Here is an 11,595-nt window from a genome sequence, read left to right on the forward strand (position 1 = left end):
TTGGAAAGGCTTATGAATGGGAAGAACTAAGCTATAACTGAAGCCCAATCTATATTACTACATACATGGAGCTTCCCTATCTAATCTAATTACTGATGCCTTTCAAGTTTAGAGCCATCACTACTTTTTTGTCCACATTCATTACATATGGATTTTCTGTGAAATTTGTCTGCAGGGTTAGGTGATGTTTTTCCCAAAGTCATGTGACTATAATAAACTCTCTCTCTATTATGTGCTCTTTCATTATCACAGTGATGTCAAATCCAACTGAAGCTGAAAAAGATACTGATTGCATTTACATGGGACATTTTTCAAGGAAATTTGTTGACCTCTACTCTAATTACTTAGTCACTTTTATAAATTTCTTATAAGAATCTTAGGCTCTGCTTCCTGGAAACTTTTGATTTTAGTTATTATTGGAACTATCTCCTTGAAAATTTATGACATAGTCTTTATCTTCCAAATCCCAAACACACACTCTGGCACATATGTGACAGCAGGGACCTCTTGCTTTAAGAACCAGGAGTTAATTTTTCCAAGATTCATTAGAGAGTCTTATTCTTGCTTGATGTACTTGCAACTTGTTCCTAAGTTTGCCAGCAATAAAGGTTCTTATGTTAGGGATATCTGAGCCCTCCATTGTGAAGTTTCTCCATCTTATCATGAATCTCCTTCCCTGTGCCATCATATATTCTAAAGTGCTCTCAACAGTTTGCATTTGCCACAATATCACATGGGACCACTACACTAAAGACACCATGCTGGCCAGGCATGGTGGCTCACACCTGTAATCCCAGCACTTTGGGAGGCCGAGCCGGGTGGATCATGAGGTCAGGAGATTGAGACCATCCTGGCTAACATGGTGAAACCCCGTCGCTACTAAAAAAAAAAAAAAAAAAAATTAGCTGGGCATGGTGGCAGGCACTTATAGTCCCAGCTACTTGGGAGGCTGAGGCAGGAGAATGGCATGAACCTGGAAGGCGGAGGTTGCAGTGAGCCGAGATGGTGCCACTGCACTCCAGCCTGGGTGACAGAGCAAGACTCCGTCTCAAAAAAAAAAAAGAAAAATGAAAAAAAAAAAAAGACACCATGCTGTTAGAATCTGATGTGCAGAAAGTTGCAAATGAGATCCCTTAGAAATCTATAAACCATGGGGTATGATAAACCCCATGAAAATGTAGGGAATCATGACCTAGGTGATGTTTCTTGAAATTCAATTTCTGAAACACAGATATCCCCTCCAAGGTGAAAGAAACAATGCTACACCTTATACAACCTACCACTAAAAAGAGGATAACGCTTGGTTAAAGTGTTGTTTTAGTGGCAACATCTGCCATATCTGAGTATGCTATTATGTTGGGTTACTGAACAGTTGTATGTTTAAATGCATAAGAAATTGCCAAACAGTTCTCCAAGGAATTTTTACTGTTTTATACTCCTCCTAGCAATATATTAAACACTATAGTTCTTCCAACTCTTTGCCAAGACTTAGTATTGCTCGTTGTTTTAATTTTTGTCTTTCTAGTGGTAAGGAATGATGTTTCATATTGATTTTAATTTCTATCTCTCTCATTAATAATGGTGATGCATATCTCCAAATGTGGTTGGCAACCATCTGTATATAATTTTTTAAACTGTATAGTTAACCATTTTGGTCTTTTAAAAATTAGTTTTTCGGCCGGGCGCGGTGGCTCAAGCCTGTAATCCCAGCACTTTGGGAGGCCGAGACGGGCGGATCACGAGGTCAGGAGATCGAGACCATCCTGGCTAACACGGTGAAACCCCGTCTCTACTAAAAAATACAAAAAACTAGCCGGGCGAGGTGGTGGGCGCCTGTAGTCCCAGCTACTCGGGAGGCTGAGGCAGGAGAATGGCGTAAACCCAGGAGGCGGAGCTTGCAGTGAGCTGAGATCCGGCCACTGCACTCTAGCCTGGGCGGCAGAGCGAGACTCCGTCTCAAAAAAAAAAAAAAAAAAAATTAGTTTTTCATTTTATTGTCACCGAGTAGGAGGTATTTGTATAGTCTGCTTATACCTCTGCTGTCAAATATATGTGTGGTGAGCTTTTCCCAGTGTTTGTTTCCCTTTACATAAGTTTTATTTTTTATGCTTATCAAACTCATTAAACTTTCCTTTATGTTTAGGAATATTTTTCCTCAAGAAATACTAGGCCATTTAAGTTTGTTGAGTCTACTATTTTGTTGAATGAAGCTAAGATGATCTACATAAATAGAACAGCACTCCATCTTCATGGAATATAAGACTAAACATTGATGGAGACACTCCCCAAACAGTTCTACAAATTCAATGGAATACTTCTCAAGACGCCAGCTGACTTCTCTTTAAATATTAACATGCTGAATGCTGGATTCATATGAAATTTCAAGGGACTCAGAATGTCCAAAACAATTCAGAAAAACAACAAAGCAAGAGGACTCAAGCTTCATGGTTCAAATTTTACTATAAATCTTCCCAATCTAATTGTAAAAATGGTATTGACATATAGTTTGTATTTGCTATTTTATTTTTTTAGATAGAGAATCTTGCTCTGTAACCCAGGCTGGAGTGCAGTGGCACAATCATAGCTCACTGCAGCCTTAACCTCCTGGGTTCAAGTGATCCTCCTGCCTCAGCCTCCGTATTTGTCTACTTTATTAGATTTTTTGTAGCAATGGAGTCTCACTATATTGTTAAGGCAGGTCTTGAACTCTTGGTCTCAAGAAATCCTCCTGACTTGACCTCGCAAAATGCTGGGATTACAGGCATGAGCCATCGTGCTAGGCTGAATTTGCTTTCAATTTAAATGGAAATTTGCAATTTAAATTGCAAATAACACCAAACATCTGCTCTAGATTAAAAACAAAACAAAACAGAACGAGGCAAACACAGGTGCAGGTCAGGGCTCAGGGAACTCCACTTGAACAGCACTGCCAGGCATGATTAGTTCCAGATACCAAAGAAGAATGTGAAGGAGGCACTGGAAACTGTGGGCCCATGACACACAGGGCCTAGAGCATGAACATCACTTCCCTGGATCTAAGGGCAGTACTGCTGTCCTCTCTGTCCATTGCCAATTTCACCATTTCACCACACTCATCATCCTATGTGTTGTAATATGTATTGCAGGGAGCATTCTTCATCTGTTTTGCAGCCCTAGACTCAGTTCATTCCCAGAATGAAGACCGCAGAATCTCAGACATCCCAAAGAGGCTGATACTGGCAAAATAGACTGACAAAAAGACTGGGCTTATATGATTTGGCTCTGTGTCCCCACCCAAATCTCATCTCAAATTGTAATTCCCACATGTTGGGAGAGGAGCCTGGTGGGAGGTGATTAAATCATGGGGAAGGACTTCCCCCTTGCTATTCTCATGATAATGAGTGAGTTCTCATGAAATCCAGTTGTTTGGAAGTGTGTGGCATTTACCCTTTGCTCTCTCTCTCTTCTGTTCTAGTGCTTTCTTCTCCTTTGCCTTCCACCATGATTGTAAGTTTCCTGAGGCCTCCCAGTCATACTTCCTGTTAATACTTGGAACTGTGAGTCAATTAAATCTCTTTTCTTTATAAATTACCCAGTCTTATACTTTATATGAGTACTTTATAGCAGTGTGAAAACAGACTAATACAGCTTATTACCCAATTTCACTCCTAAGTATACACCAAGAGAAATGAAAGCTAAGAGATGTAATACAGAAGAGAGCTTGGTTGTACGATTTCATTTACATGAAATATTCAGAATGGGCAAATCTGTAGAAACAGAAAGTAGAATACTGATTGCCAGGAGCTGGTGGAGAAAGGATAAGAATTGGGAGTGACTGCCAAAGGATAGGGGGATTTCTTTCTGGGCTGATTAAAAAAACCTGAAATTAGAGAGTAGTGACAGTTGCACAACTTTAGGAATATATTAAAAACCACTAAAGGATACATTTTAAAGTGATGCATTTTATATTTGAATCATTACTCAAGTTTAAGCAACGTTGGGCTGGTTGGCCTAATAGTATTTTGGAGCCTACGTAACCAAGCACCTTAGCTTCATACTACATTTTAAAAACTGTTTTTCCTTTACCTCTTCTCCCCAGTCTCAAGAAGTAGTTTTGAGACAAACTACATATGTGTTTTCTTTCGTGTTGAAATATAGCCTCCAAATCTGCTTTAAAACTCCACTCCCTTCTTTTTCCCACCTTATGCTTCTATGCCCTGTGCACATTTATTTACTTGGGTGCTTGTTAAGCTCACACCATGCTCGCTTATCTGCTCACATATTTCCTTAGAATCTTCACGGGAAGAATACTGATGAGGATCAGGCAGCTCTGAAATTCTCTCCTCCTGGCAACAGATGAACTGCAAGATTGATTGCCATTCATTTATAACCTGATTGAGCCCATGATGGCGCTGGCGCCTTCACTAGATGGAACAATAATTCAAGATCATCAGAGCGAGACATGCCATCAGGTACCTCCTAACCCCCCTTACCTCTCTGCATTCCAAACCCACTTCTTAAATGGTGGCCCTCTCTCCAGAAATTGAAAAGTGGCAACTTTTGGAAAAGATTCCAGTCACTCTTTCCCTTGCTAGCAACAAATAATAAAATTCACTCTTTTTATCACACATTCCTTTTGTTATTTTGGCTTTTTTCTGTAAGGGATGAGCAGCTGGACCTTCTTTCAGTTACAACAATAGCCCACTCACCTATCATGAATTGGTATATTTCTTTCCCTCACAACACATTGAAAATACTTCTATCATTACACTCACCACAATGCCCAGAGTTAATGCTTCACAGATATGTCCACTCACTGCCCTGCCCTGTATAACCTGACAGCAGTGCTTAGAAACTAAGAACATGATTATACACAAAGTATCTGAAGAATAATTTGTAATGAGAAATTCCTTAATTCCAAAGCGTGAGAATAATTCAAAAATCAAAAACATGGAGATCATCACTATTCTAATAAAACATCACTCTAACTAACTCTGTGACAGGCTTTCCTGAAGTGGAATTGGACAGAGCATCAAAACAAATGTCCTTTACCCGCTATTTATTCAGGATACACCCTATTGACTGCTGCTTGCAGGGTCTACTCCAAACCCCTATTGCCATTCCTCTCTCTTCCATAAAGCCTAAAAAATCAAATATTATCCTTCTCTGCCTTTGTCTAACTAGAGATTTTCATGGGACATATTCTGGGACCTAAGATAGAAGTGGAAGTGAGCAGTTCTCTCCTGACAAGAGATGCATTTGGCTGGCTGTGAGGACATAAGGGGATAAAAGAGCAAAAAGGTGATAGCCTCAGTGGATTGTAGGTATTGGCAAGGTACTACTAAGATTATTGATGCAAGAATGCTGATGGGACACAAGAGGCAATACAGGTGAAAGTTGTTGCAGACTAGTGCTGCAAATTTTACCAAAGAGTATTTTCTAGGAAATGACAAGGTTTAGGATATGACCATGGGAGAGAGCATCCCTTGATATTTCACATGAATCTTGGGTGAATTTTTCCATTTCTGAAAAAAAAAATCATTGTGATTATGTTAAGGATTGCAGTGAATCTGTAGACCATTTTAGGTGGTATTGACTGCCTTGTAATTTATCTGTCAACTCATTAATAATGGATATATCTCCATTTATTCGTGCCTCCTTTAATTTCCTTCAGTAAGGTGTTGCAGAGCTCAGTGTTCAAGTGCTTCTCTTGTCCTTCGTTATGACAGTTCCCAAGTAATTGTTTCTTTCTGATGCTATTGCCAAGAGAAGTATTTTCCTTTTCAGATTGTTTTTTGTGTAGAAATACAACTGCTTCTTCTATCTAGGTATTTTTCCTGCAACTTTTTGACTTTGTTAGCTCCAAGAGGTTTTTTTCTTGAGTAGAATTTACATTTGTAAGAACATGTCGTCAGCATGTAGACACAGTTTTATCTGTTTCCAATTTTAACAGGTTTATTTCCTTTTTCTACCTGATCGTTCTGCCTAGAACTTCCAATACTATGTTGACTAGATGTGGAAAAGTGGAGCAAACTCATTGTGTTCCTGATATTAGAAGAAGAGCTTCAGTCCTTCACCATTGAATATGAAAATAAGCTCTTGAGATTTTCCACATCTAGCCTTTATTTTGTTGAGATAGTTTCTTTTCTTTTTAGTTGTTTGAGTTGTATTTTAATCATGAAAAGGTGAATTTTGTTAAATGAATTTTCTGCATTCACTGACATGATCATGTGGATTATATTTTTATATCTTTCAATCTGTTCATGCAGCATAATACATTAATATTTGTATGTTGAGTCATAAATTATATTTGCATTCCAGAAATAAATGTTTGGTCATTGAGTATAATCCTTTTAATGTACTGCTGAATTTTGCTGGTATTTTATGGTAGAGTCTGCATCAGTATTCATACGGGATGTTGGTGTATGATTTTCATGCAATGTCTTTGTCTGGTTTGGTACCATAGTAATCCTGGCCTCAGAGAAGGAACTAGGAAGTGTTCCCTCCTCTTGCATTTTTGGGAAGAGGTTGAGGAGTTATGGTGCTAAATGTTCCTTAAATGTTTGGAATACTTCTAAGTAAAATAAGGGTCACTAAAAATAAAAATAAAATTTTTTTTAAATGGAAGAATTAACCAGTGAAGCCACCTAGTTTTAGCCTTTCTTTGTTGGGAGGCTCTGGGTTACTGATTAAATCTCCTTACTAGTTAAGGATCTACTCAGATTTTCTGTCTTTGTGATTCATTTTTGGTAGGGTATATGTTTTAAGGGATTTGTCTATTTCATCTAGGTGGTACAATTTGTTGGCTTACAATTGCAGATAGTGCTCTATTATAATCATTTTTCTCTAAAATTTGCAGTAATGTTCACATTTTTGTGTGTAAATTTTGTTTCTTGAGGCTTCTCTATTTTTTAGTAAATCTAACTATAGGTTTCTCAAGTTTCTTAATCTTCTGGAATAACCAACTCTCCGTTTGGTTAATTTTCTGTTTTTCTATTCTCCATTTGTCATTGCTTAATCAGTATTATTTCTTTCCTTCTACTAGCTTTCTGGTTCAAATTCTTTGCCCTTTTGTAGTTCATGAATATAAAATTAGGTCATGAATTTAAGATATTTCTTTCTTTAATATAAGCATTTACAGGTACAAATTTCCCACCTACTACTGCTTTTATCTCATCTGATAAATTTTGGCACATTGTTTTTATTTTCAAGGGTCTCCATATATTTTCTAATTTCCCTTCTAATTTACTCTGACATATAGGTTATTTAAGAATGTGTTTAGTCTCCACATACTTGTGAATTTTCACTTTTCTTGCTGCTATCATTTCTAGTTTTTGTGATCTAGATTGTAATTGAAAAAATGTATTTTATTGTATTAAAATTTATTAACACTTGATTCATGGCCCAATATATAGCTATCCTGGAGAATATTCCATGTGCAAATGAGAAAATATATACTCTGTTGTTGTTGTGTGGGTTATTCCATATATGTGTTTTAGGTCAATTTTGTGTATAATGTCCTTCAAATCCTCTATTTTCTTACTTATCTTTGGTCTGGCTATTTGAAAGTGAGGTATGAAGTGTCCTAATACAGTTGACCCTTCGTATATGTGGGGGATTGGTTCCAAGAACCCTGGTATTTCACAATGCATACATACTCAAGTCTTGCAATCAGCCCTGTAGAGCCAATGTATATAAAAACTTGGCCCTTCATATATGTGAGTTTCACATCCCATGAATCTTATATTTTCAATCTGAGTTTGGTTGAAAAAAAATCACATGTAAGTGTACCTATGCAGTTAAAATCCATGTGGCTCACAGTCAACTGTATTATTGGGTAGCTACTTCTCTCTTCAATTCTGTATTTGCTTCATATAATTAGAAACTCTGATGTTTGGTGCACATATGTTTATAATTGTTATATCTTCTTGGTGAAATCATTCTTTTAGTAATATACAATGTCCTTCTTGGTCTCTTCTAACAATTTTTCACTTAAAGTCTAATTTAGCCCTTAGTAAAGCCACCCTTGCTCTCTTTTTATTACTATTTATATGGAATAACTTTTTTCATCCTTTCAGTTTCAATCTATGCATATCATTAGATTTAAGCATATCCCTTGTGCAGAGCATATACTTGGATAATGTTTTTTCAATGATTTTGCCAGTCAACATCTTTTGGTTGAGGAATTTCATTCATTTACACTAAACTCATTATATGTAGGACAGGTTTTACCATTTTGTTATTTTTCAAATGTCTTACTGCCTTTTTGCCTCCCAATTTCCTCCATTACTGCCTTCCTTTATGTTGAGTCTTTTTTCTGTAGTGATACATTTTGAATCTCTTCTCATTTCCCTTTGTGTGTCTCACTGATATTTTCATTTGAAGAAACATAACATTCTACATGCTACAGTCTAAAGTTATAACCATCTATTTAAAATCGATACCAACTTAACTTCAGTCACAGGTAAAAATGCTACTCCTTCACAACTTCTGCCTCCCTTCACGTTATGTGACTGGTATAATGTATTACAACTATATATATTGTGTACCCATTCACAATCATTTTTATGCATTTTCCTATTACATAGGGTATGAAATAAAAAGTGGAGTAAAAATTAAAATTATAAAAATAGTGGTTTTTACATCGTTCATGTAATTTTATTTACTTTAGATGTTTATGTTTTCATGTGGTTTCAAGTTGTTGTATAGCATCTTTTCACTTCAACTTGATGACATCCCTTTATAACTTCTCATATAAATTGTCTTCTGGTAATGGAGTCTCTCGGCTTTTGTTTCTTTACAAAAGTATTAATTTATCTCTCATGTTTGAAGGACAGTTTTGCTGAATATTGAATTCTCAGTAGACAACTGTGTGTTTTTGGTTTTTTTCAGCAGAGAATACATCATCTGTCCTCAGATGTTTGCTGAAAATCTGCTGACATCTTATTGAAGATTCTTTGTACATGACAAGTTGTTTTGGACTTGCTGCTGTCAAAATTTTCGTTTGTCTTTGTCCTCCAATAATTTTTAATAATATGTCTCATTTGGGTCTCTTTGATTTTATCTTATGTGAAATTCATTGAGCTTGGATTTGCAGAATAATGTGTTCTTAATATTTGAGAAGTTTTCAGCCTTTATTTCTGTAAAGCTCTCTTTGACTTTTTCTCTCTCCTCCTAGGACACCTATAATGCATATATGGTGACTTGGGTTTTGTGTATTTTTACTCATCTCTTTTTCTTTTTTTTTTTGCTTCTGAGACGCAATAATTTCCTATGACTTATCTTCATGTTCACTCATTCTGATGGTAACGTAGCAGGAGTAGGAACAATGGGCCTTAGGGGCACTTACCTGTGGCTTCAGGACCTGCTCCAACACAATCTCATATATACCACTTCCAAGCATAATACCAATGTGCACATACAATTTAAAGATCTAGATGGGCCAACACCACCCAATTCATAATGGAAAGCTTGGCTCACATGCTAATTTGGTAGCCCATGGTTAAGTGCTCTGTCTTTACTAAGTGGGAGGGCTGCTTGATGCCAGGAGTTCAAGACCAGCCCGGGCAACAAAGCAAGACCCCATCTGTACAACAAACAAACAAAACAAAATCAAAAATAAAATGAGCAAGAGAGTAAAGATATGTAGAGGATTTCAGGGCTTCACTACAAAATTCTATGTGTTTGTGTTTTGATTCATCAGTTGTGGCCAGTCACTTGCTCCAAACATCACTATCTGTTTCGGATATTTCAGTCACTTGTGGCTTTCCTGGATCATAGGATCCTACTGGAAGAGAAGTTTATATGACAGCTGGGACATACTGCACAACCTTGTCTGAACTGAGGCAAAATGATTTCAGGTCATTCATAAAAAGCAGAGTAGTACACTGCAATGAAGAATAAGTAGCCTCCAATAGCTGAGCAGGGCCACTGGGCATTGGGAAACCTTTTTTGGGTTTTAGGAAGCATCATATGCTACTTGCCCTACACCTTAGATTAGAAAGAATATCTTTATTTATTTTTTCGAGACAGTCTCACTCTGTCACCAAGGCTGGAGTGCAGTGGTGCAATCTTGGCTCACTGCAATCTCTGCCTCCTGGGTTCAAGCGATTCTCCTGCCTCAGGCTCCCAAGAAGCTGGGATTATAGGCACCCACCACCATGCCCAGTTAATTTCTGTATTTTTAGTAAAGACGGGGTTTCATCATGTTGGCCAGGCTAGTCTTAAACTTCTTACCTCAAGTGATCCCCCACCTTGGCCTCCCAAAGTTCTGAGATTACAGGCGTGATCACCGTGCCTATCCTAGAAGGAATATCTCAATAGTTCTGCATCAGTGAACTCATGGAAATTTCAGAGGTGGAAGTCCTATGAATATTTATAGGACTTATTCTCTCCTTCTGACATGCATGTGTCTTACAAATATGTCTAGATTACATTCTACTTTTCCTCACCAGGTCCAATCATCACATTAATGTGGCATTTGACAATAAAGATTCAGTCATTGTCAAAAAGAGTGATTATTTCTCCTTTTGAGTACATAGACACACAGGTTCATGGCCATAGTTTCCTGTGGAGAACTCTGAAATGTGGTAGGGTCTATTCTCATCCAGTATTGGCCTCCCTTTCATGTAAATGAATGTAGATTTGTAAACTGGACATGTCTTGGATTTGATTTTGGGGCTGTGACTCTGTGTTAGGTGATTTCAGTCACCCTTTTCTTCACTTGCAATAGAATTCTTCTGAGTTCTATTGACAGAGTAGAGACAGGGCTTGGCTTCAGTTCACCCTGACTACAGTGTTCTTTCATGCATCCCCAATGATCACAAAACCCACACCTCTACCTCACTGCTAAGAATTCCAGGAACTGGCCTTGGGTGATAACCAAAGTTGTAGAGTGTCTCATTTTGGGATGAAATGCTAAACAATTGATTTACAGCCTTGTTGCCACCACCCAGACCACCAGGTGGCCCATTACACAAGATAACCATTGCAACCAGGTAATACTGACCTGCATGCCCTACCAGTCATGTGCTTTGCCCAGTCCAGCCTTCAAATCCTATTCCTGATGTTAATTCCCACACTTTGCCAAATAAACAATCCTATGAACTCTTTGAAAGGAGTCAGGAGATTCTCTCTTGTGCTGCCTCCCTTATGTCCTGGCATAAGCTCCAATGAAAGCTTGTCTGGGAAAACCCTTTCAGCCTCATTTCAATTTCTGTTGCAGAGAGCCCAGGAACCTGTGGTTGGTGGCATATTCTTTGCGGATTTGTCTAGGATCATGGGGCATGGCGGGGGGGGGGCTTTCTCTCCTTGAGGGGGAGACATGTGAGCTGACAGGACTGCTGGACAAGATTTCTTCACAATTGAAAATCACCTGACTGAACTTTTGATTCAGTGTTACCACAATGGGTGGCTTTCTCCAGCCTCATGGACCTCTTTGCCTCTGCCTCTGCTGTAGAGGGCCAAAAGCCAGAGGATCGTGACCAACTCAGCACTCCAGTAAGGCTATATGATCAAACAGCACACTGTTTATCATGAATGCAGGATGTGAGCAAACTCACATCTGCGCCTGCTGCCAGAAGGTGTGCTGGGTTCAAACACTCCCTGGTGCTGTGC

This window comes from Trachypithecus francoisi, unplaced genomic scaffold, assembly GCF_009764315.1.
Source record: "Trachypithecus francoisi isolate TF-2019V2 unplaced genomic scaffold, Tfra_2.0 Lachesis_group12, whole genome shotgun sequence".
NCBI classification, from domain to species: Eukaryota; Metazoa; Chordata; class Mammalia; order Primates; family Cercopithecidae; genus Trachypithecus; species Trachypithecus francoisi.